Genomic DNA, 5,742 nt, shown 5'->3' on the forward strand with positions numbered 1-5,742 from the left:
TAAAGTCGCATAGCTGCTCTAGTTGGAGTTTGTAAACAGAGAATAGGTTGAATTTAGGTAATCCCAATCTATGAGAGTAAAAAGGCCCCCACAGCAGGCTTTTATCCAGCCAGCTTCTTTGAGACCCTTCATGAGTTTTGAGGTCTACAATGTATGCACTAAAATCCCATACTTCAAAAAGCAATAAGGCAAATAGTATAATCATTATTCCAAAAGTTACAATGGTAGTGTAGGCATACATAGTATAATTTAGTTACAATGTGTGGTACTGTTTCTATTGTGTAACCATATTAACTGTTTATTTCCTACATAATTATAAATTCAGCTGGGTTTCAGTTGAACACAAAACCATCCTGGTATCACCATTGATAGTTGGCAACAGCTCTTTGATAGCAGTTTTTATTCTGCTGTAGAAATTATCCTTGAACTGAAAAAAGCCCACAATTCAATATCCAGTCATTAAACACTATCATATTTGTGAAGAGCTTCTTCCAACTTCTGGATCACTTTTTGGAAAAATATTATTTGTTGTAAGAAATGCTGGAGATGCGAATTTTCAAAGGAAATGCTCAAGCGTTGGTTTGGATTCACAATTCTAAAAACACCCAACTCATAATAAGGGCATGATGGTTAGTTTTATGGGTCGACTTGGCTAGGCTACTCTACAGTTCTCAGTTATTCAATCAAACACTAATCTAGGTGTTGCTGAGAAGGAATTTGGTAGACATAAAGTTCATAGCAGTTGACATTAGGGTCATCATCTAGATAATCTGGATGGGCTGGATTCAACCAGTTGAAAAGCCTGAAAAGCAAAGCTGAGACTTCCCTGAAGAAAAAGTAATTCCACATGTGGAGTACAGCTGCAGCTGTTGCTTGAAGTTCCAGCCTGCCATTCCTGATGGCTTGCTTTCCAGATCTGACTAGCCAGTCCCCACAATTGCATAAGTCAATTGCTTGCAGTAAATCTTTGACTATGTATCTCCTGTTGGTTCAGTTTCTCTGGTTGAACCCTGAATGAGTTGAAAGAGGAGTGCTCAAGAGACAAGTTAGTGAGGAAGGTTTCTTTGGAGAGAGGTATGCTTTGATTTTTTTCCCCTCAAATGAGATGGGGCTTCCATGGGACTCTTAAGAATGTGACATGTGCTCTATGAAGTTGGAGGCAGCATGGACTGATAACAGTTTCTGAGAATGAGAGCAGGTGGGCTACCTCCTTTAGCAGATGAGCCACCTAAAACCAGGACAGAGAATTCCAAGTAAAATATGAATTGAATATACATTGACATTTGCTCACTTGTGAAAACTGACTGAAATGATAGTACATGGACTTTGTAAAAAATCCTAAGAATGGGAAGCCAAAGAGAGGAAACAACAGGAGCAAGATTTTCTTGGGAAGGAAATAAAAGAGGGATTGAAAAATCTAGCGGAACCTATCAGTATCGTCTGAGTATGTAACCAGCTATTGGAAGAAAAAAATTCTCAATATTCCTTATGGGAACAACAGAAAATACAAAAATTCAACTCCAGATTCCCAAAAGAGGCCGTTGGGTAAGCACAGACGTTCACTACTTTAGTGCTGGATTAGTCTGAATTTTCAAAAGTGGATGTTAGTGTCAGAAGATACAATTAACTTAATAGCACCATAAGAAAAAGCCAAATCAATATCTAGGGGTATTGGTTATGGGTTTGTTTCCTCTCAGCTCCAAATTCACTCTGAATTTCCCTGCCCTGTGAAAACAGTTCTGGAACCTTCAAAGGTTTTTCCTTTGCCAGCTGGCACGATGTTAAGCTTTGTCAGTGGAAGAGTTCTAGAAAGACATTACAAGAGGCAAAAAGGGGTTTTGCTTTCTGATTCCCCATGCTCCTCTCAGCAGGCTCCTGCAAGAGTTTAGTGTATGGGATGTGGGATGAGGCAGTAGCCCCCAGAGGCCAGCAGAACTCCCCTTCCCAACACCAGCCCCTGGTCTTGAGCAGCTTTGTAGCCTTTGTAGCCCAATGCCTCTGGTGAGCTCCAACAATTTTCCCCAGCACCCTGGAGGATAAATTTTCACAAATTTCAGAGGACATGCCACCATAGTGACTTCTGTGCCTTTCCGTGAGCCACAGCCAAGTTCTCGCCAACAAAGTCTGGCTCTCAGCCCAGTGCAGGGGCTTTTCCTTGGATGCTCTGTCTCACCTAACAGACCTAGGGATAGTGGTTGCTCCTTATATCTGCTATTCCTGTATTCTTTAGAATTCTCTCTTGACTAGTCAATCCAGGTACACCAATCTCATCATTTAATGCATGATTCTTTATATTAAACCTTTCCTGTTTAAATTACTATGTGTTTCCTCTATCCTGGAAAGAGGAATTCAGATTCAGACAAGAAGAAAAAAGTAGCAAACTAGATACACATTAAATTTTTAGAATTTTACTTTTTTGTTTTATTTTTTGATTTTGAGATGGAGTATCCCTCTGTCACCTAGGCTGGAGTGCAATGGTGCAATCTTAGCTCACTGCAACCTCCGCCTCCCAGGTTCAAGTGATCCTCCTGCCTCAGCCTCCCAAGTAGCTGGGACTACAGGTGTGTGCCACCATGGCCAGCTAATTTTTGTATTTTCAGTAGAGACGGGGTTTCACCATGTTGGCCAGGCTGGTCTTAAACTCCTGGCCTCAAGCGATCCACCCCACTTGGCCTCCCAAAGTGCTGGGGTTACATGGTGAACCACCGTGCCTAGCCTAGAATTTTACTTTGAAAGTGCAAATGGAATAATTTGTATAAATCTGTTTGAGTCTGCCAGTGCTACATTTAAAAACTGTCCTCTTCTCCTGTCAAGTTCTTAAAAGGTTGCTGAGTGAGACCAAAGTATTGCCTATATTCCTGCTAAGAGTCAAAATAAAGGACATGGTCCAGGTGTGTACAGTATCAGTGGGGTTCCTAACGCTAAACCTCTGAATTGCAGACTCACCCTCCCAGGCACCGGCAAGGGTGCACCAGGACAAGCCTCTTTCAGAAGGGCAGGGCTGGTACTCCAAGCTTACTACATGGTAAGGGAAACACAGCCTGGCGGTGGCTCCCAAGACAGAGGGGAATGGACTGGGCCACAGCTTCCTGGTTTCTTCTTCCAATCCTTAAATTAGGTAAATAAGTCTTTCCTCTTGGAAAAGGAGGGAGTAAGTGGGTATGGAAAGGCCAGGAGTATTTTACAATGATGCTCTCCATGTGCCACTCCCTTCAACAAGGTCCAAGCCATATTCATATTACTTTTCTGGATTTCACAAGGATGGATTAAAAAATACAGGTATAGTTGGATTATAACACATATCAATTAAAATTCCGTGTTCGTAATCTCCTAGGCCTATATGGGTCAAGAAATAACATTAGAGTTTTTTTTTTTTAAGAGTTTGGTTTTTTATTGAACATGTTACAAAAGAGATTTCATCAACAAAAGACCGAAGCCCATACATCATCAGACTCCTTGGATTCTTCTTTCTTTGATTCCACTTCCTTCTCTTCAGCTTGGGCTGCAGTGGTGGAGAAAGTAGGACCTCCCACTGGTGCAGCACCAGGTGCTGGAAAAGGTCAACCAGCGTCTCCATCACATATGAGGCTCCTGATGTTGACATTGTCTAGGGCCTCTGCAAACAAGCCAGGCCAGAAACATTCAACATTTCCACCAGCTACTTTAATGATGGTATTTATCTTATCTTCCATGATGGTCACCTCATCATGCAGAATGGGGCCTGGGTAGATGCAGGTGAGCTCAGAGACAGAGTCCATCGTGCAGGTGAGTATGGGGCTGATGCTGCTGGGAGTGGTGCTCACTGTCAGATCAAGTGAGGGCCTCACTCCAAGTCAGCTTTAGCTTCCTCGGAAGAACTGAGCACCTTGGCAGCAGGTGACAAAAGGATTTTTGTTCATTCATTTGCATGTTTTTTTTAACATAAAATTATGTACAGAAATTTCAAAAGGTGCAACCATAGACATAGTTAGACATGGTTAGACAGTCATTGTATCAGACACCAATTCCAGCTTGTTTAAACAGAAAAAGGATTTATGAAAATGATACTGGGCATCTCACAATTTCTAAGAAGGCTGAAGAACCAGGTCTAGAAAATGGGCAGAAAGGAAGGGTTGCAGGTCATTCAGCACAGCAGCTGTCCTGATAATTATGCCAGTCAGGAAAGACCCAACCCCTCTGCAGGATACTGGTGCTGTGGCTTGCACCACTGGTCCTGAATACTCTCTTGGCCTTTGCCCCTAGATAACAGACAGGGCAGACAGAGCAGCCATGGCAGCCATTGCCAGAAAAAACTGTCCACTTGGCTTGCTTCTTTCCAACACTAGCTTCAGATTCAAAGTTCCGCTTAGGCACATCTGACTGGCTGAACCCAGGTCATGTGCTTTCTTTCCAACTGTTAGGTGATCTGGGAAAGTGATTATCTGTCACTCCCATCTTCTTATTGTGGAAGAAAGACAGCAAGAAATGTTCATAGGATATTCTCTAAATATAGAAAAGAGATCCACATACTAAGAAGTCAAGAGAAAAAAGGGCAAATGTGCACTACACCTATTTGTGGCTTTAGTGCAAGTAGCCACATGTTCGCACGGATTAAACAGGTCACACTGGCCCGGTGTGGTGGCTCAGCCTGTAATCCCAGTACATTGGGAGGCTGAGGGGGGCAGATCACTTGAGATCAGGAGTTTGAGACCAGTCTGGCCAACATGGGGAAACCCCATCTCTACTAAAAATACAAAAATTAGCCGGGTGTGATGGCAGGCACCTTGTGGCAGCCTCAGGGGTGAGAAATCAGAACCCACCCAGTGCGAGGAATAACCCAAGCTCTCAGTAACGTGAAAAAAAATAAACTGGCCAGCAACCTAGCTTAAAGGATTCTCACATACTGCAGCGATGATTCTGTGCAGAAACCAAGGAAGGAGAAGCCGTGGCAGCTGTAAAGTATTTCCTTGGTGGTTGGGACCAAGAAAACCACAGTGGGGCAGTGAAGTACTCCTTGGTCAGGGTGGTTTAGAGGTTACAAAGAGTTGAGACATCCCTATTGCAGGGGATTGAACCTCACACAAACCTCCAGTAGTAGAAAATGCAAGAGATTTCCAGTGGGGGAATTTGAGCCTCACCCCAAAAGACAAGAAATTTCCAATGGGGGAAATTGAGCCTCACCTCAAAAGGTGGTATAATTCGTAGGGCTGCTATGGTAGTTTGGGAAGGTGAGCACCCTCCCAGTGAAAACGTTCCTACCACGGACCAGAAATTCCCCACCTGAGACCCCCGATGGGACAATAACAATGCAGATCACCAGGAAAATATGCAGGACCTAAGGGAGATGATAATAAAAGGAATTTGGGAATCAGTACCCCAAACCCAAAATCTTTCCAAAGCACTCGATATACAACAGGAAAAGGAGGAAGGGCCTATGAGATTCCTAGACAGACTGAGGGAGCAAATGAGGCAATATGCAGGCCTCAATTTGGATGATCCCATTGGACAAGGAATGTCAAAACTCCAATTTGTCACTAAATTGGAGTGAGTCTGTTGGCCAGACGTTTCAAAAAACTTTCAAAAGATAGACAATTGGGAAGATTTCCCCCTAAATGAGCTTCTCAGGGGAGCTCAGAAAGTATACATGAAAAGGGATGAAGAAAAACAGAAACAAAAGACAAAACCTATGTTTTCACCTTCCAACAAATGACTCCAAACCCAGGTACTTCTAGCAGAGCTTCCAGGGAGCCAGAAACTATAAAG

The 5,742-nt window shown here is 43.1% G+C and overlaps 1 pseudogene; it reads right to left on the reverse strand.

The window, feature by feature from the left end:
• Positions 1-3,419: 3,419 nt before the first annotated feature.
• On the reverse strand, positions 3,420-3,758 carry LOC119621477 (large ribosomal subunit protein P1 pseudogene; annotated as a pseudogene).
• Positions 3,759-5,742: the final 1,984 nt, after the last annotated feature.

Source organism: Chlorocebus sabaeus, chromosome 4 (assembly GCF_047675955.1).
Source record: "Chlorocebus sabaeus isolate Y175 chromosome 4, mChlSab1.0.hap1, whole genome shotgun sequence".
In the NCBI taxonomy this organism is placed as follows: Eukaryota; Metazoa; Chordata; class Mammalia; order Primates; family Cercopithecidae; genus Chlorocebus; species Chlorocebus sabaeus.